The sequence below is a fragment of the Cetorhinus maximus genome, chromosome 12 (assembly GCF_964194155.1).
Source record: "Cetorhinus maximus chromosome 12, sCetMax3.hap1.1, whole genome shotgun sequence".
Taxonomy (NCBI): domain Eukaryota; kingdom Metazoa; phylum Chordata; class Chondrichthyes; order Lamniformes; family Cetorhinidae; genus Cetorhinus; species Cetorhinus maximus.
In genome coordinates this window covers 76,282,423-76,303,870 of record NC_135890.1, presented here as the reverse complement: position 1 = coordinate 76,303,870, position 21,448 = coordinate 76,282,423, and the positions used below count along the sequence as shown (strand labels likewise).

Genomic DNA, 21,448 nt, shown 5'->3' with positions numbered 1-21,448 from the left:
GGTTTGTACCTTGTTTAATGGTTTCATCTCTGAGGGGTTAACTGAGTCACAAGGAGCCTAGCTAACCTTAATATGTTTTAACTGCAAAACCTCAGTGTTGATCATTGCTTTCTGCTTAGCCATTAGTCCATGGATAAGTACTTCAGGAAAGCTTGCTTTCTAGACCGCTGTGTTTAACAGTTATCTGTCAACCATCCTACAACATTGGCCTAACTATCAGACTGGTTCATTAGTAGCACATATCTCGAGTCAAAGTTCTGGGCAACACTCCAGGATTTAGCACCATATAGGTTTTCAGTACAGATGGATGCTATTCAGCCAATCACGTCTATACCAGCTCTTTGTTATTGTAATCAAAAATTAATTCTGCCATCCTTCCATCTTGCCATAGCCCTGTACTTTTATTTGCCTCAAATATTTATCTATTCCCTTTAAAAATGCAATGATCTTCACCTCAACTTCTCTCCATGGCATCTACATGTTTCATGCTCCAACAAGCTCTATATAAAAAAACCTCTAGCCTCACTGTCTTTGGTGGCAATTTTAAATTGATAATCCCTTGTCACTGACTCTGCAGCCAGAGGAAATCGTCTTAAAGCCCTTCATAATATTATACCCCCTCCCAATTAAAATCAACACTAAGCATGAAAATAGCTGCTGCATCTCAATTCTCTCCTCATAACTATATTTATATGAAGAACTATAGCTTACCATCCATGTTATCATCCTGGTGAACCGACACTGCGTGAACTTTCAGGCTTTAATGTTTTTTTTCTAATGGGGCTGCCAAAAGTCACACTGTAGTGTAGTTATTGCCTTCTACAAAATTACCGTTACGACTTTAATTTTGGACCCCATTTAAATGTCCCAAAATGCTAATAGGTTTGTTTATAGCTTTATCTAAATGCACTTGCGTGTTTAGGAATTACATATTTAAACCTTAGAACTCTATATTCATCAACGCCCTTCAGGAACTTTCAGTGAGGTTACACTCTCAGTGTTTTCCCTCCCAAAATGTATTAACTTGCATGCCTTCACATTAAAGTACATCTGCCACCTGACCATTCAGCTAATCTGTGTGTCCCTTGAAGATCTATAATCATTGCTGTTTGTCAAACTTCCCATTTTTGTTAGCAGATTTCATATGGGGGTCGTGATGACTAAATCCAAATCCTTTACAAATGCTGAGAACCCCTTTTTCAATCAAAGCAATATACTTGAGCCCAACTATTTGTTTCCTGTCCATCAATCAATTTTCCATCCATAGTCCTACATTCATACACCTGGATTTTTGTTACAAGCTTCCTTTACGACACATTATTGAATAACTTCTGAAAATCTATATAAACTTTCTTCCAGTTTCAGGATATGGACAGCACTGGCAAAGTCAAAATTTATTGCCCATTCCTAATTGCGCTTGAGAAGGTAGTGGTGAGCCACTTTATTGAACCACTGCAGTCCATGTGATGAAGGTACTTTCACAACCTGTGAATGCTGTCAGGTAGGATGTTCCAGGATTTTGGCCCAATGACCATTAAGGAATGACAATTATGTATGATGAAGCTGCGGTGCTGTGTGACTTGTAGGGGAACCTGGAGGTGGGGTCGTGTTGGTGTTCCCATGCAGCTGCTGTCCTTGTTCTAGGTGGTAGAGATCAGGGGTGAGAAACCTATGAAACATCTTCTTAGAAAAAATGAAAACTCTTGGGATATTTTCCTGCATTAAGATGCTACATGAATGCAAGTTGCTGTTTGGTGGCACTTGGCGTGTGATGCCAGTCCTACCCTGCCCATATATAAGAGGGTTCACTCTCAGTGAAGGTACAAGGTGGGAGGGGGCACGCGCCCTCCCCGTCAGTACGACGTGCGCGCCCCTATGGCGGCCTGGGGCGCGCACGCACCCTGAGATGCGCTGCGTGCACGCCTCCTGTCACCGCAGTGATGTTCGGACCGGGACCTTGGATGCATCCGGTGGCCAACCGAAACGATACCGTTATTAACACGACCGACCAGAAGATCCTGCAGGACTGTCACGGGCTCTACAACATCGGGCAGCACGGTAACTGCGGTGGGGAACAGCGTCCGGCCTTTGTGCACCTCCCTTACCTCTTCTCATCGACCGGCCCGCCCGTCCGCGCGCCCCGCCCCGCCTCGCACTAACTCCCTGCGCTCTGAGCGCTGCAACTCGTGAGAGCAGCACCGTCACTGACCGCTAGGAGGCAGAGGGAGCCGGGGCAGAGAGGCAGCAGCTCAGGATAGGGAACCAACAATGACCAGGGAATGGGGACAAGAGCAGGAGCTTGGAGCATTAGGGTCAAGGGCACAAGGAGCTGGGAACAGAGCGGGCAGGTGAAAACAAAATGGCACGAACCAGGACAGATGGGGAAAACTGACTGCAGCCCATTTCATAGATGTCTCAACCATCACTTAGTGATTAGCACACTGGTCTCTGAGTCAGCGAGTATAAGCCACACTCCAGGAACTTGAGCACAAATTCTAGGCTGACACATCAGTGTAGTCCTCTGTACCATAAGAACACAAGAAATGGAAGCAGGCGTAGGCCATTTGGCCCATCAAGCCTGCTCCGCTATTTGATAAGATCATGGCTGAGCTGATTGTGGCTTTAACTCTCATTTCCTGACCCCCACCCCCAATAACCATTGACTCCCTCGAAGAGGGAAAATCTGTCTAACTTCAGTCTTGAATGTATTCAATGACCCAGCCTCCACCGCTCTCTGCAGAAGAGAATTCCAAAGACTAAGGACCCTCTGAGGGAAGAAATTATTCCTCATCTCCGCCTTAAATGGGAGATCCCTTATTTTTAACTGTACTCCCTTGTTCTAGACTCCCCAGTGAGGGGAAACATCCTCTCGGCATCTACCCTGTTAAGCTGCCTCCGACGTTTCAATAAGATCGCCTCTCATTCTCCTGAACTCATAGGCCCAACTTGCTCAACTTTTTCTCATAAGACAAATGCCTTCATCCCAGGAATCAGCCTGGTAAACCTTCTCTGAACTGCTTCCAATGCAAGTATGCCACTTCTTAAGTAAGGAGACCAAAACAGTACACAGTACTGTAGGTGCAGTCTGACTAATGCACTGTACAGATGTAGCAAGACTTCCCTAATTTTATACTTCAACCCCCTTGCAACAAAGGCCAACGTTCCATTTATCTCCCTAATTACTTGCTGTACTTGCATGGTAACTTTTTATGCACAAGGATGCCAAGGATACAAGGATATTCATGTACAAGGATGCCAAGATCCCTCTGTACTGCAGCATTCTGCAATCTCTCCCCATTTAAATAATATGCTGCTTTTCTGTTCTTCCTGCCAAAGTGGACAACCTTACATCTCCCCACATAGTACTCCATCTGCAAAATTTTTGCCCACTCACTTAACCTGTCTATATCTCTGTGCAGACTCTTTGTATTCTCCTCAGAACTTGCTAAACTACCTATCTTTGTAAGGTCAGCAAATTTGGTCACAATAGTTGGTCCCTCCATCCAAGTCATTAATGTAGATTGTAACTAGTTGAAACCCTAGCACTGATCCCCATGGCACTCCATTCGTAACAGTTTGACAACCTGAAAATGATCCATCTTACCATGACTCTCTGTTTCCTGTTAGTTTGCCAGTCCTCTAATCATGCTAATATATCAACCTGAACACCTTGCGTAATAACCTTTTTAGGAGCAACTTCTAGAATGCCTTTTGGAAATCAAAATACACTACATCTACTGATACCCTACTTGTTACATCCTCAACCCTAATAATCCTGATGGATTGTTACACACTAGTGCAAAACTGAGGAATTGCTGCACACTATTGTAGTACTGAGATAAAAACAAAATGCTGGAAAAACTCAGCAGGCCTGGCAGCATCTGTGGAGAGAGAAACAGAGTTAATGTTTCAAATTCAATATGACTCTTCTTCGGAACTCAGTAGTACTGAGGGATTGCTGCACACTAATGCGGCCCTGAGAAATTGCTACCCACCAGTGCATTGCTGAGGGAGTGCTGCACCGTTGGGAGGTGTCATTTTTCAGATGAGACATGGAACCGAAGCTCCACCTGCCCTCTCAGTTGGACGTACAAAGCCCCAGGGCACTATTCAAAGAGAGCCTAGGGAGAGTTCTCCCTAGTGTCCCAGCTGATATTTATCCCTCAGTCACCATTATTAAAATAAATTACCTGATCATTATCACATTACTGTGTGTGGGATCTTCCTGCATGCAAATAGCTGCTATGTTTCCTACATTAACATTTCAAAAGCACTGAATAACTTGTAAAGCATTTTGGGATGTGCTGAGATCTAGAAAGGTATTATGTAAATGCAAGCCTTTCTTTTTGAGATATATTGAAATTAATAGGAACATTGTATATCCCTCAAGGATCAATGTTGTGTAACTCTGTAAGCACATGAAGATAAAAGATTGGGCAGCTCTACTTTAGGGTGCCATTCAATAAACTTGTGCTTGTCTTAGGACTGTAACAAATCCATTTGGAATTGAATATTAAGACAGGGATTGGAAACTTTGCTATGAAGGAATGGTTCAGATCTGGATCAGATACCTAGATATAGAGCAGTGGGCCCATGTTAAGGAAACAAAGATTTACCAAAGGCCCTGGCTTGGGCAGGTGTTGCTGTATTTTTACTTGACAGGATATGGTTTTATTTCTTCCTGGTGTTCATTTATCCGATGTACGTTTGGATTGTCTGTTCTTGGGTTATGTGCATAAGTTCTTTATGGCAAGGATGTGCTCGAACAATGCTGTTCAATACAAATTGCTGACTACACATTGGTGGCTTTGTTGTCACTGTTTTAACAACATGCACTAATTTTAGATAAACACATGTCCTTTACATGATGGACTGTTACTTCACAAACATCTGCTGCCATTCAGTAGATGTGGTCTCTCTCTCTCCCTCTTTTTTTCTCTCTCTCCAAAGTTACACAGCACATCTTCATGCAGCTACCAGCTTTGTGCCCAGCAGTTGCAGAGGGAACATTCCTTAGAGTTATTGCTGAGAATGCTGACACACATAATGAGACCCCCCCCCACCCGTATAGAATCATCCTTGTTCCTATTTCAGACCCTACTCCCTTACAGACCTACCTCTGCTCTCCATCCAGAACACAGTTGAATGTTGTTTGCTCTTCCCCATGATGTGCTTTGTTGGAGCTGCTCATTATTAGTTGGCCTTTTTTTTTTGCTAATTAGGGATCTAGTAGTATAAATACATGAATCACTAAATTTGTGCCTTGGGTTAGTTGGCAAGGCCATAAAAAAGCAAACCAAGCAATAGGCTTTATTCCTAGAGAGATTGAATTGAAAACTAGCACAGTTATGTTATCTGCATCAAACCTTGGTTCGAACACACTTAAAGTATTGTGTGCAATTCTGGTCACTATTCTAGAAAGGATATGGGCCTGAATTTTGCGCTCATCGCGTGCTTGATCGGCGGGCCCGGGAGCGGTTTGGAAACTGTCTCCCGACTGCAATTTCACTTAATTAATGGCCAGCCAGCGTGAAACATCCCCTGAGAAAGGCTCAGCGCTGCCGGTGGGGGTGGGAAGAGGGCGGGCGGGTGCCACCGCCACTGCGGGTGCTGGTGAGCACTTCCACTGAGCTCCCTGAAGGCAGATACCTCAGGGAAATGCATATCTCCAAGTAATAAAAGAACGCCCAAAAATGCTGCAAAAAGTGTCCATGCAGCACAATCAAGCACCTGAAAGCATACCTCATAAAAATGCTGTTCCCAGATATTTCTTTTTATTTTAAATCCTATGGAGAAATGGAGATTTCATCTGGCCCTTGGATAAGGTTTCATCAAAAATATAAAGCCTGCCTGGTCGATCAGCCCAGTTGGACAGGCAATGAAAAATTGCTTACAACTGGGCCATTAATGAACTTAATTGCCCACTTAATTGTTGGCAGGCACTCCTCCGACTTTTGCATGCGCCCACCGAGCGAAATATTGCACAAGTGTGCAATGACATCGGGACGCTCACCCAACATCATCTCGCGCAATTTTGCGCCTGCAGGATGTAAAATTCTAGCCATGGAGGTACTGGGAAGGGTGCAGAGAAGATTTGCAAGGACGATACTAGAAATGCATGGTTATACATATCATTGCTGAAAAGAGAGACATGTTGCCGGAGCTTTTCATCTTGCACTCATCAGGACAAATGCAAAAATGCCAAATTTCAAACAATGGTGGCGCTGTTGTTGTCTGGCATACTGACCTCTACCTCACAGAGGCTGAGCACCACCTCTCAAACACTTCTTTTTACCTCCCCCTGGACCATGACCCACAACACCATACACCAAGCCATTGCTTCCAGGACTGTCACTGACCTCATCTCTGGTGATCTTCCCTCCCCAGCTTCCAAACTCATAGTCTCCCAACCCCAGATAGCTCACTCCTACTTCCTTCCCAACATCCGCAAACGGGATTTTCACGGTAGACCAATTGTGTCAGTCTGTTCCTGCCCCACAGAACTCATATTTTCCTATCTTGACCCCATTCTCTTTCCCCTCGTCCAGTCTCTTCCCACCTACATTTACAATTCCTCTGATGCCCTACGTCATATCAACAATTTCCAGTTCCTGGCCCTAACTGCTTCTTTTCACTACGGATGTCCAGTCGCTCCACACCTCCATCCCCCACCGGAATGGTCTGAGGGCTCTCCGCTTCTTCCTTCAACAGAGGCCCGAACAATCCTCATCCACCACCACTCTCAACCGTCTGGCTGAACTTGTTCTCCCGCTGAACTTGTTCTCCCGCTGAACTTGTTCTCCCGCTGAACTTGTTCTCCCGCTGAACTTGTTCTCCCGCTGAACAATTTCTCCTTAAGCTTGTCTCGCTTCCTCCAAATAAAAGGTGTGGCTATGGGTACCCGCATGGGCCCCAGTTATGCTTGTCTTTTTGTGGGGTATGTGGAACTTTCCTTGTTCCAGTTCTAGTCAGGCCCCCTCCCACAATTCTTTTTTTGGTACATTGATGACTGTTTCGGTGTCGCTTCATGCTCTCGTCTGGACTTGGAAAATTTATCGATTTCGCTTCCGATTTCTACCCCTCTCTTGCCTTTAAATGGTGCATTTCTGACACTTCCCTTCCCTCCCTTGACCTATCTGTCTCCATTTCTGGTGATAGACTGTCCACCAATATTCATTCCAAGCCCACTGACTCCCACAGCTACCTTGCTGACAGCTCCTCACACCTTGCTTCCTGAAAGGACTCCATCCCATTCCCCCAGTTCCTCCCCCTCTATTGCATCTGTTCCGATGATGCCACTTTTCAAAATGGCGCTTCCAACACGTCTTCATTGTTCCTTAACCGAATGTTCCTCCACAGTGGTTTGACAGGGCCCTCAACCATGTCTGACCCATCTCCCGCACCTCTGCCCTCATGCCTTCCCCTCCCTCCCTGAACCATGATAGGGTTCTCTTTACCCTCACTTTTCACACCACCAGCCTCCGCATTCAAAGGATCATCCTTCGCCATTTCTGCCAATTCCAGCATGATGCCACCACCAAACACATCTTCCCCTCAGCCTCCCTGTCAGCATTCCGTAGGGACCATTCCCTCCGTGACACCCTGATCCACTCTTCCTTCACCCCAACTCCTCATCTCCTTCCCACGGCACCTTCCCATGCAATCGCAGAAGGTGCAACACCTGCCCCTTTACCTCCTCCCTCCTCACTGTCCAAGGCCCCTAACACTCCTTTAGGTGAAGCAGCACTTCACTTGCATCTCTTTCAATTTGGTCTACTACATTCACTGCTCCCAATGTGGTCCCTTGTCACTAGGAAGACTGAATACAGACTGGGTGACCGCTTTGTGGGACACCTCCGGTCTGTCCGCAAGCATGACCCAGACATTCCTGTCACTTGCCATTTCAACACCCCATCCTGCTATCATGCCCACATGTCTGTCCTTGGTCTGCTGCAACGTTCCAGTGAAGCTCAACGCAAACTGGAGGAACAGCACCTCATCTATTAGGCACTTTACAGCCTTCCAGACTTAACAATGAGTTCAACAACTTTAGATCATGAACTCAATCATGAACTCTCCCCTCCATCTTTACCCCCTTTTTTAATCCAAGTTTTAAAATTTTTATTTATATTTATTTATTTACTTTAAATCTTTTTTTCCTCAAAACCAGGCCCGTCCCCTCCAAAGGGCCATCTATCCATAGGTCACTGGTTTCTATGTTTTGCTTTCAGAGAGCGCTGACCCTTGTTCTGCTATTAACACATTCTGCTATCTCACCTTTATGCCACTCTCAGTACCTTCTTTAGTTGTTGACACTACCATTAACGTTCCCTTTGTCCTGTGTCCATGGCATTTTTGTCAATCTCTCCTCAGCTCCCACCTATCCCTGACCTAATCTGCTCCACCTGCTCCACCCCCTCTTAAACAGCATAAAATCCATCATATTTCAATTTCTCTTTCGCTCTGAGGAAGAGTCATACAGACTCGAAAAATTAACTCTGTTTCTCTCTACATAGGTACTACCAGACTTGCTAAGTTTTTCCAGCATTTTCTGCTTTTATTTCAAAAGGACAGATGATGACTTTCTTAAAGGAAATTGGTTTGATGAGATTGGGGGCACAAATAGGAAGCAACTGAGGAAGAAGTATGGGCAGGGGTTTGGATAAGAAGGGCAGGGCTTTGGAGAGATGCATGACTGACTTTGGGCAACAGAAGGGAAGGGAAGGCACAGAGGGAGCAAAAACGAGGAGATAACTTTGATATAGAGACAGAAAAGCCCATGAGCTCCTCACATTCCCAGCTAGCTATATATGACTGGTGGCTATCATATTGGACAACATTGTACCAGAGAGAGTCATTTTTAATACATTTAGGTCCATCCTTATAATAGAAGTCCTTCTCTTTAAACCATCTCTTCAGAGTTACCTTGCTCACCATCTCCATCCTAACAAAAACAGAAACAGAAATACCTGGAAAAACTCAGCAGGTCTGGCAGCATCGGCGGAGAAGAGCACAGTTGACGTCTCGAGTCCTCATGACCCTTCAACAGAAACATCAACTGTGCTCTTCTCCGCTGATGCTGCCAGACCTGCTGAGTTTTTCCAGGTATTTCTGTTTCTGTTTTTGTTTTGGATTTCCAGCATTCGCACTTTTTTGTTTTTTTATCTCCATCCTAACCTCTGACACTGAATAGGAGGAGCTCATGAATCCCTTTATCCCTGTCTTTAACATTGAATCCCAGATGGGTTTGTTATAGTCCTAAGGCAATCACATGTGTTCATTCTGTGTCATACAAATTATTAAGGTAGTAAAGCAGACACGATCAAAAAACATTCGCACACACTTCTTTTAGCTTTACAATTTTATCAACAAATGCACAAAAAGGTTAATGTTTATACACTGAGTGTGATCTCCATCCATATTCACAATGGGGCTATTACTCTTTTGTTAATTATTCATCTAAAATACAACTAGCCAGATTTAGATGACTAATTAGCCACATGTTGCTGGTGGCTCACGTATGAACAACACAGTAATAAAGAGGGTAATTTTCTATAAGCTTTATTATAATTGAGAACCCATTACTCCAGAATGATCCGTTTAATGATTCTGAAGTACCCCTCTTTAACACCATCTCTTCAGAGTTACCTTGCTCACCATCTCCATCCTAACCTGAGTGTGAGCTAGTGGACTCCTTTGTCTCTCTCTATAATCAAGTTTGTCCACTTGTTTACTTCAACCTCAGTTCTTTCCCTTCTGTTGCCCAATGTCAGTCCTGTTTTTTTCCAAACCCCTGCCCACACTTCCTATCTCTCCTTCTAATCTCACCAAACCGGTTCCGAGACCCTGGAGGGAGAGAGGTTGGAGAGATGCTGCTGTGTGTGACTAGCAGAGTGCTAATGAGAACAGATTCCCCATTTGAAGTAATGGACCTTATAGGAATTTAAAGACCAAGATGTCAGCAGTTAGTGCTTTGCTGCTGGAAATTGATTCGATTATGTTCAGGAGGACTGAGTGAAGGGACTTCCAAAAGGACTCTGGAAGACTTGCCTGGTATAATGGGGTAAGAGAGCCTGTGGAAATGCCAGGAGGAATTATGGACTTTAAAAACAAGACTACATTTCTGCTGAGGGTGCAACTTAATGTATAAATGTGGCTTGAGGTTGTCAGTCGAGTTAAGAAACTCATACACTAAACTACAGAAATTATATATTGTATCAGTTGTCTACTAAGTAATGTTTAGTCAAAACAAAAACAGAATTACCTGGAAAAACTCAGCAGGTCTGGCAGCATCGGTGGAGAAGAAATCAGTCAACGTTTCGAATCTTCATGACCCTTCGGCAGAACTGAAGCATAGTTAGGAGAAAGATGAAATATAAGCTGGTTTAAGGTGGAGGGGCGGGGGGAGAAAGAGAAGTTGAGGGTGTGGTGATTGTGGAGATAAGCAAGCAGTGATAGGAGCAGATAATCAAAAGATGTTACAGACAAAAGGATCAAAGAGGTGTTGAAGGTGGTGATATTGTCTAAGAAAGGTGCTAATTAAGAATGGAAGACAGGACACTCAAGGTACAGCTCTAGTGGGGGTGGGGTGTCGGTCTTTCCACCCCACCCCCACTAGAGCTGTACCTTGAGTGTCCTGTCTTCCATTCTTAATTAGCACCTTTCTTAGACAATATCACCACCTTCAACACCTCTTTGATCCTTTTGTCTGTAACATCTTTTGATTATCTGCTCCTATCACTGCTTGCTTATCTCCACAATCACCACACCCTCAACTTCTCTCTCCCCCCGCCCCCCCCCCCCCCCCCCCCTCCCACCTTAAACCAGCTTATATTTCATCTTTCTCCTAACTATGCTTCAGTTCTGCCGAAGGGTCATGAAGACTCGAAACGTTGACTGATTTCTTCTCCACTGATGCTGCCAGACCTGCTGAGTTTTTCCAGGTAATTCTGTTTTTGTTTTGGATTTCCAGCATCCGCAGTAGCTTTTAGCTTTTTGTTTTTATCTCAATGTTTAGTCAAAGTTGGTTTTAGTTTGTTTGTTACAGTAAAAGTCTTAAAACTTTAAATCTTGTCGTGTGATCCTTTAAGTTGGTCACTTGGAATGTAAATCTCTTTGTACAAGTCATAGGCCCCCACAGGGATTGTAACAATATCAACCCCTTGCTATCCCCTGATGCCATTTCATTCCTTTCAAAACTTTCATACTCCCATTTCACTAAAAAAGAACGTACCTTTGACCCTTACATTTTCTTAAACTATCTCCAACCTTCTCTTTCTTTCCAAAGCCCTTAAACTCCAAGGCTGTTTCTCAGCAGTTTCTTGTTTATTGTTTCCTTTTTTCAGTCCTTCCCATATCGTTTCTGCCTCACTCACCATGCTGAGTCTACCCTGGTCAAAGTGAAAGTCAGCAGTGACATCTTTTGTGGCTGTAGCATGCTGTCCCTTGTCTTCCTTGAACTCTCCATATTCAAAACTGTTAACCCCCACTGTCCTCTCTTCCATGGCTAATTATCATGTCCTCATACTCTCCTGTTTTGAGTTGTACTTATCCCAACAAAACCACTTTGATTGGTTTTTCTTCCCATGGTTTTTGTACCCAAGAGGTTTATCCTTGATACTCTCATCTTTATTACCTTCATGCTAGCCTTCAGTTTGTGGATATCACAAACAAGCACAGGGCTAGACTTAATAGACACATGATGACATACATCAGTAATTTCACTGCTGACCCATCTATCTGATTGCTCAATGGCAAACAAGTCCAAATCTCCTTCAGCTCAATTGTCTGCTCAACGTCGATAATTGCTTAACCCATACCCAGTCAGTTGACATGGGTGTCTTTGTCTATCTTTATCTCTCTCCCTCCATTATCAACTCCTGAGCCACTGCAGATTTTTTTTTGTTCTGAATACTGTCCTCACTGGCCCTTCCTCCACCCTCCAGTTAATCTTTTCATGATCTAATTACAAGCTTATCACAAGAATCTTCTCCAACAACATATTCCAAATGATACCCTCCACTCTACTGATTTTGATTAAAGAAAAGAAAGACTTGCATTAATATAGTGCCTTTCATGACCGCAGGACATCCCAAAGTCTTTACAGCCAATGATGTATTGTAAGTAGGAACTGCAGCAGCCAAATATGGTGAGGTTCCATAGACAGCAGTGAGATAGGTTATCAGATAATTTGTTATAAGTGCAGTAGATTGGATGAATGTTAGCCAGTGCCCTGACAAAAGTCCTCTGCTCATTGGGAATCTTTAATGTCTACCTGAGAGGGCAGGTGGGGCCTCGGTTTAATGCATCACCTGAGAGATGCTAGTTCCAACAGTTCGGCATTCCCTCAATATTGAAGGGCCAACCTGGATTATGTATTTTAGTCTTGGAGGGTGGGGGACTTGCATCCATGTTTCTGTCTCAGAAGCGAGAGTGCTACCCACTGAGCCAAGGCTGTCACAAGATTGATTACTGCTCACCTTCCACTTCAACCCACTATACCAGGTTATTTGGCCTGTAACCCCTGTATTCGGAAACACTCTTCCATTTTAGCCACTTTCACTATAGCGGTCTACCCGTACCTTTTGATTCTCTTTGAATCCAATCCTCTTATGTGCCTTCCCTTTCTCTCAAAACCATTCTTTACTTAGGGAGCATATATAACAGCAAGTTGCCATTGAAGCCAGAAGCAGTGTGTTGTATCAGAGTGGTTGCAGTTTGGGCTTGAGTCCTGCAGTGAATGCAGTTATGATGTACTCCCAAGTCTTATATTGGCGTGTGGTCCTGACCTGGTTTTGTCACTCCAGCAAATTAATGTCATGATTTGAGCTGAAGTCAAGCTGGCGAGGCTATTCAAATATCTGCTATGGGAAGTGAAGCGCAGGGTGGTATTAATGAGCTAGTTGAAAAGGTGCCACAGTTTGATGGGACAGTTACAGAGCAACTGTGTGCTAAGATAAAATGCATTGTGAGAGAGGCATTTAGGAAGAAGGCATTAAGTGGGAATACCAGGACTTCAAGTTAGTAGATCACTGAGCTTTTAAATACAATTGAGTCATGGGTGACTTGGAGCTTTTGCAGTGCTGTCATGGGGAAGGGATGGTAAAGAGTGTAAAAGCATATGTTAACCCAATAGAATGGAGATGCTCACTCTATATATTTGATCCAGAAATGTTCTAATTGCAAGATGCTTTGAAGAACCCTGTCATGAATCGTACTGTCAACATTTCTATTTCAGAGCATATGACTGTAAATACTGCAGAGGGGTTTCTAGAAGGACATTAAAGGGCAGTGCAGTAGAGTTCCAATGGGCTAGCAGCACAAGATGCATAGAGAGGTTGCTGATGGGTTTTGCTTGCAACTCCTGTAGTAGGTGAGCTCTTACCCTCAGCTGTGGAGATGCAGTCTGGCATTTTACCAACAGGACCTCTGGCCATCTTCTGCTCTTTTCATTGAGCTTCCAGTGTCCAGTTACAGAGCAGCATTGGTGCAGTCCTAGGAGCAGATTGCTGCCTCATTCTTCTTAACTGGCGAATGTTAAAATCGTTTGAGGAATTGAGATTTTTTTTAAAATACCAACAATATTTATTTATTTGAAGTGTCATGCACAGCATCCTCAATGCAAATTCTTTTCTCATCCTTCCCAGTCTGACCTTCAATCCCAGACAAACAGCTAGGAACATAGGAGTAGGCCATTCAGCCCCTTGAGTCTGTTCCACCATTCACTTCGATTGTGACCTCAACTCCTTTTACTGACCTAGGGTCCATATCCCTTGATACTGTTGACCCAACATCCACAATCTGATTTGGGCTGTGGGTCGTAGTGGCGGTGGTTGGGGGGGCGGGGGGGTGGGGGGGGCGGGGGGTGTGTGGAGGCAGTGTGGTAGAATTCCAGCTTTCTAATACCCTTTGTGTGAAAGGGTGCTTCCTGATTATATTCTTAGCTTTAATTTTAAGATTTTGCCTCTTTGTTCTGGATTCCCCCCCAGGGTTTTGCTGTATCTACCCCACTGAATTTCCTTTTATCATTTTAATCATCTTAGTTAGATCAGCCTCAACCTTCTTAACCCAAGGGAATACAAGCCAAGATTTTGCAACCTGGCTTTATAATTTAACTCTTTCATCGCTGGTATCATTTTGGTGAATATGCGTTGTACCCACTCCACAGCCATTCTATCCTTCCTGAGATTCGGTGCCCAGATGATCATCCTGCCTCATACTTACCTGCAATGAAATCTGTCTGCCACAGTTTTGCTCACTTGCTCCATTTATCAATGTCTCTTTGTAATTTTATGCTTCTGTCTACACCACTTACTATGCCATCAATCTTTGTTTCATTGATGCAATTGGATGACTCTCTATCTGAGTCATTTATTTATACAGTATAGTGGATAGTTGGAGCCCCCAGCATAGATCCTTGTGGGACACTACTAGTCACTTTGTTCCATTGTGAAGGAGTAGATTAAAGGAAATAATATATTAGGGGATCTTCTGGCTTAATACTCTTGTTATGATTTCAGACCTTGGTCTGTGTTTTGCATGTATTTTCTCCCCATTCATATGAGGTACCTTGGACACCAGTTCTTTTGATTCTGAAGATTGGATTTAAGTCCAAACTTGACCAATGGGACAATAGTCTCATTTCTCATTTCTCCTGGCACATTGTAAACCTGGTTTCTATTGAATGGGGGACACAACTTGTACTTTTGTATCAAATTGGTACAGTATAGTGTCTCAAATCTGACTGTCCAAAAACTGGAGTTGCCTGAAAAGTGGACATTTTTAGAATGTACCATGCATCAATTTTAATTGAGTAAAATTAAAAGAAAAATAACTTGCCTGGACAATTAAGCCAGGTGCTGCATTGGTGCGGTGAGGTGTCTAACTAGTTATCCTCTTCTCCACTTGTGCGCCAGTCTATTCCTGCGCTCCAAGTGACTCTTGACACCACCCAACCCGGCTTTGCCCGCACCGCCCAACCCAAAGCCAGCAAGATCTGAAATCCGGCAGGGCCTAGGTCCTGAGGTTGCCAGTTTTGAGCCTGTACCTGTAGTAAATGAGCAGTCTTCCAGAGAGAAGCTACCAGATGGCTGGTGTGAAGAGTTGTGTGATGTTGTGTTTGAGCAAAAACAGAATCTCTATTCTGGGATTGGAGTTAAGGCACACATACTCTGAAATCAGATTCTTCAGTTACTATTAAATCCAGTGACATGAAATGAAAATTCCTATTTCATATGCTAATTTAGTGGAGCCATTATTTTAAAATAACAACCAAAGCAAATTTATAAAAATACATTAAGCATTGATTTGCTAATAATCAATTAAAATATTTTGGTAGCGGCGCAAGTGCTTAATCTTTATGTAATATGCTAGACCAGAGTGCTTTATGCTGACACTGCTGCAAAAGTAGCGGTGACAACCTTGACATTGATGAGCACAGAAACATTTCTAGAAGGTATATTTGTTTTTTAAACCTTCATCAGTGACTCATTTCCCCCAGTTGGTGCTGTGGCAAGTATTATTAGACACAATAAAAGTATAAAATTGCCTCTTCCACTGGTCACTGTTGGCATTTCTTCCTCTCCTTATTGTAGAGCTGATGCCTTGGAGACAGGGCGATAAGAAGCAAACTGTGAAGGTGCAGTGAAAACCCAGGAAAGCAAGTGCAATCACTGCAAAGCAACTGTGATAACCTGAAAATAAAACCTGATTGAAATAGTTCTCTGCTGTTGGCATTTTATTTATCTTTTTTTTTAATGCTGCTGTCTCAGGCATATTAAGAGTTCAGCCATTGAGAGTGGATTGAGTTATTACCTAATTATATTTAAAAGCTTTGCAATCGGAAATGGTGGCTTGGCTTTCTTGAAAATAAAGCATCAGTCTGACCTAGTTGGTAGTGTTCTTGACTCTGAGTCACAAGATTAGGGGACTCGGTCCACAATTTGTCCGCATAATCCAGGTTGACATGCCTGGTGCCGTGCTGAGAGTGTGCTGCGTTATCTCGGTGTGTCGTCCTGCATGTGGCCAAGATTTTAAATCGAGACCCGGTTTGCCTGTTCTGGCTGTTCAAATAGGCAGGCAAGATTACATGGCTCAACACAAGGCAGGCCATCCCACGACAGGTATCGAGGTTGTTTTAGGTGTGAGTTGTGGCTCAGTTGGTAGTACTCTCGTCTCTCAATCAGAGGGTAATGGACTCATGCCTCACTGCAGAGACTTGAGCAAATAATCTTTTACTGACACTTCTATGCAGTACTGAGGGAGTGCTGTAAAGTTGGAGGTGCCAATTTTGGGTTGAGATGTTAAACCAAGGCCTTGTCTGCGTGCCCCCCCCCCCAGGCGAACATAAAAGATCCCACAGAACAATTCAAGGTCATATCAGTCGGCTAGGGTCATACCTAGCACAGAGGAAAATGATTGTGGTTGTTGGCGGCCAATCATCTCAGTCCCGGGACATCGCTGCAGGAGTTCCTCAGGGTAGTGTCCTAGTCCCAGCCATCTTCAGCTGCTTCATCAATGAACATCCCACAATCACAAGGTCAGTAGTGGGGATGTTGGCAGATGATTGCGTGGAGTTCAGTTCTATTCCCAACTCCTCAGATACAAAACAGTGTGTGTCCATGTTCAGCAAGACCTGGACAACATTCAGGCTTCAGGTGATAAGAGGCAAATAATATTCAAGCTACACAAATGCCAGGTAATGACAATCTCCAACAAGAGACAGTCTAACTATCTTCCCTTGATGTTCAACAACTGTTGACCATCACTGAATGCTCACCATCAACATCTTTGGGTCACCATTGACCAGAAACTTAAATAGACCAGCCTACAGGAGCAGGTCAGAGGCTGGAAATTTTGTATTGATTATCTCACCACCTGACTTCCAAAGACACTTCACCATTTACAAGGCCCAGGTCAGAAGTGTGATGGAATACACTCCATTTGCCTGGATGAGTGCAGTTCCAATAACACTCAAGCAGCTTGACACCATCCAGGAACCTGCAAGTTCCCCTCTGAGTCAAATACCATCCTGACTTGGAAATATATCTCCATTACTTGACTATTGCTGGTTTAAAATCCTGGACCTTCCTCCCTAACAGCACTGTTGATGTAGCCACACGACATGGACTCCAGTGGTTCAAGGAGACGGCTCACCACTACCTCCTCAAGGGAAATTAGGGATGGGCAATAAATGCCAGCCTTTCCAACGATGTCCACATCCATGAACAAATTTTTAAAAAAGGAAAGGAAAAAAGCAGAAGAGACCATCTGGTGTCCAGGCCACAGCTAGCACCTAAAATAGATGATATGGTCATTTATTTCATTTTTGTTTGTGGGACCTTGCTGTGCACAAATTGGCTGCTTGTTATCTCAATTACTAAATGACTACCCCATCAAAAGTACTTCATTGACTGTAAAGCACTTTGACACTTTCTGAGGCCATAAAAGGCCTCAAGTTATCCTGGCTATCATCCCACCCCTCAGCCAACACCCTGAAAAACAAACCAGCTAGCCATTCATCCTCTTATTGTTTGTGGCTACCACATTTGCCGGCTTTTCTGAACTTATAGGCAATTCAATGTGTGGAATGCTTTGAGATCTGTATGAGAGATGGGTTTTGAACAAATGCGCTACTGTCCTCCTCTTGCCTGAAATAATTTTTGTTTCATTTTTGCCTGCATCAATGTCTCTGTGTCAGGGAAGGGATCATTTAACTTTTTACACCCAGGGTCAGCAACAAGCACTTCCACACCAGGCATAATGTTGCAAAATACAAAATAACACTTGCTTACACTGCCATCAAGCATTTCCTGGAATAAGATGGCTTAGATGCATAGTAAAGGCCATTCTGTAGCATTTAGCATTTCCAGACCATGTATAACATGGTTAGATTCAAAGCAAAACTTCACATTGTCGCTTTAAGCAAAGCCAAAGCAGTTGAAACATAAGTTAAATGCAGAGCCTCTTGTTATCTTTTGACAATGTGCCATGCCCCCAAACTCCGAAGGGTATCCCGTGCTGTACCAGTGTGACGCTTATATTTTCTCGACTAGCCACCTTTCAGATTTGCCTGAGTGAGATAGCAAATTTTTGTTTGCAATATGATAAATTTGCCTTCTAGCAAGTAGATTGAGACTGCAGCAGATTCAGTTCATGTCCGACCTCTAGAGAAGGCAGATTTGCATCCTAACAGTGCGAACTAGATTTAAACCTACATTTTAGGCCTAAAAAGATAACTAGACAGGCACCAGAAATTGATTTGCCTTAGGAGGAGCTTCATGTGTTCAGAGGTCACCATTTTGTGAACTCAAAGTAGCAGCATAACTGGTTTAATAGTATTCCAGGTCTGAGGAGAGCAACCCATTCTCCCCTCTCCTTCAAGCTATCAGACATTGACAGAGAGGTAGCTTTAGTGTGTATTACAAATTGGAGTGCTAAACATATATTACATTGAACTATTGGTGACATATAACCGTTGTCCGTCTTATATTCCTTAGGGCTGTGCAGATAGGAAAGAGCCTGGGTTTACCGCTGCTTTCTCCATGTAGGAAGATTAATGTTATTAATGAGAAACCACTCTTCTGGCAAGAGCACATTCGTCAATTGGTAAGAATGCTTCCTGACCAGTGTTGACACCTTTTACTTACGTTGCAATTTTGTTGTGGAGTTGCTTCTATTGGAGTGCGGTTTGAATTTGAAGAGTTTGATTGTTTATGAATTTAAAAGGGATAAAATGAGTTGGTCCTTATCAGTGCTTCAGGAACCAATTCTGAATGGAGAAATTCTCCAGCGTGGCTCCCCTCAATTGCCTTTCATTCTTTTAAGGTAATTATAAGAACCTCTTTGAAGATAAGAGACATTGGCAGTGAACCGTGACGCATATCTGTGTCTCTGTTGGTACAGCATAACTGGGCACCAAGAAGATAAGTTTGAGGAGGTTGGGTGTCTCTTTCTCTGACAGCCCCTCACCCCCCTCGTCCCCACACCTGCTTCCTTGTTGGGAACCCTTGGTACCTCCTAGTAATGGCCTTAGGACAAACCACATTGCTGATCTTGCACAGCAAGCAAAGAATATGAAGGAATTGCAGCATGTTGTCAGGAGCACAGCCTAACATTAATGGTATTTTCCCAGAGGTTGTGGATTATGCTAATCATGGATATCTCAGAAAGTGACAGGAAATAAACCTCCCCCCCTCCCCCACCGGCAATACAATTATTTTAACCATTTCAGCTCCATATTCCTCCCATGTCCTACCCTCCATAAACTTGAGCTCATCCAAAACTCTGCTGCATGTATCCTAACTCACATCAAGTCCCTTTCACCCATCACCCATGTGCTCACTGACCTACATTGGCTCACATTGGTCCAGCAACAGCTTGATTTCAAAATTCTCATCCTTGCGTTCAAACTTCTCCAGAACTTTACCCCTCCACATTTCTGTATCCTCCTCCAGCCCTTTAACGCTCCAAGATCACTGCACCCTGCCAACTCTGGCCTGATTTTTATCGCTTCAGTATTGATGGCTGTGTTCAGCCCTAAGCTCTGGCGTTCCCTCTCCACATCTCTACTCTCTCTGTTAGCTTACTCCTCAAAACCTACCTTTTTAAGCAAACTTTTGGTCACCTGTCCCATTATCCATTTATGTGGCTTGGTGTCAAATTTTGTCTGACAAAACTCTTGTGAAGCATTTTTAAATCCATATTAAAGGCACCATGTAAATTCAAATTGTTGTAAAATCAAAAAGGACATTTTCCTATGTCTTAATTGTGTTCGAGAGCCCTATAAAGCAAAGTGAGCTGCTACACTTCCACTGTTAAGTTAAATCAGAAAAATATGCTAAAATAAAAAGTGATACTCATTATTCCTCACATTACAAGTTCCCAACCTTAGCTTGCTGTCAGGAGCAGGGGGTCAGAGCAGGAGAGACAATGTGGGAGCACAGTTGATCTTGTATAGCCCCTAAAAGTTTGAACAAAGCTGCAAGTAGATAAGTTTCAAAAATCTGATGGCCTGCATCCAAAACTCCGGAAGGAAATCAAAGAAGAGGTAGCTGAGTCCCAAAGCACTGTTTTTGTATACAAATTGTTTGGGGAGCTAGACTGAAGTCAGTTGTGGCAATCTCTTGGAATCCATAATTCAACATTAAATTAGTGAGTATTTAGGAAGATCAAGCCCAGCCACTATGCGTTTGTTAATGGGAAGTTGTGTTTCATAAAGCCAAGAAGATGCCACAGAAGTTTATTTAGCTCTGTGACATCTCATGAGTTAGGTAGGTGATTTTTTGTGCCTTAAATGGCCTCAGAATTGACCTTTTTTACTGCCTCCTGGATTTTTTATACAAAATGCTGATACTGGGGCAATTACCCAGGGCAATTGCTGAAATTTGTGAGATTTGCCACAGGACACAGCCCTGAGACAGTTTTTTTTTTTGTTTGCCCCATGATAGTCCGTTTCTGATATGATTCTGCTCAGTGCATTTATCCAGTGAAGCCATTCAGACCAGAAGGGTGCCAGGTTCGGCCTCTGGCCTGTGTTGTGATTGTCTGAACTCTGACGGTTGCTGGGGCACAATTCCATAGCTATGGTTCACCTCCCAGTACTTCAAGTGAGATGGTGAGTGTCAACAAGCTATCTGATCATCAGGACATTGCAGTGTGACCCAATGCGATGTCCATGTATGCGCTTACCACCTGATAATGATCAGGGGAGGAAATCTGGGTGGCTTCACCTTTCCCTAGTCTTGGGGCATTGCAACCAACTTTTTAAAAAATTCTTTCATGGGATGTGAGTGTCGCTGGCAGGGTCAGCATTTTTTGTCCATTCCTAATTGCCCTTGAGAAGGTGGTGATGAGCCACCTTCTTGAATCTTTCTGTAGTGGTTTGGTACAGCTGTATGGCTTGCTAGGCAATTTCAGAGAGCACTTAAAGTCAATCACATTGCTGTGTGTCTGGAGACACATGTAGGCCAGACCAGATAAGGACAGCAGATTTCCTTCCCTAAAGGGCATTAGTGAACCACATGGTGAACTTCAGTGATTTACTGCTGTCCTGCCTATCGGCTAACCCCAGAACAGACCAGAATCAAAGTTTTATGATATGCTACTAGGGATCAATGATGTAGGGTAAGAGGAGACTTGTGTGGAGCACAAAACACAACAAAAATCAGATTTGTTAAATGAACTGTCTCTCTGTTGTAGATTGCCTGTAATTCTATGTAAAACTTGAACCTTTACTAAATAAACCAAGATTATAAATTTTAAGGAATCCATTGATAATCATTTTGGTGAAAGCCTTTGTTTATCATCTTATAAGTAACCAAGTTACTTTTATTCAGCGCAAACAGATTTGTTATATGCATGCCTTTCTTTTGAAGTCACCCACAACTACTTTCAAGTCTTTTCAAATCACATCCTGCAATGTCTAGGCATGTTGAAGAGCACATTCAGT

The 21,448-nt window shown here is 43.4% G+C and overlaps 1 long non-coding RNA gene across 1 annotated transcript in view; it reads left to right on the top strand.

Moving 5' to 3' along the window:
- The first annotated feature begins 1,921 nt into the window (after positions 1 to 1,921).
- LOC144687103 (uncharacterized) overlaps positions 1,922 to 21,448 on the top strand; it is an 85,685-nt gene continuing 66,158 nt past the window's right edge. Inside the window, exons 1-2 of the long non-coding RNA XR_013578061.1 lie at positions 1,922 to 2,058; positions 18,498 to 18,606. This is a non-coding gene — a long non-coding RNA (uncharacterized LOC144687103). The remainder of the gene's footprint in view (positions 2,059 to 18,497; positions 18,607 to 21,448) is intronic.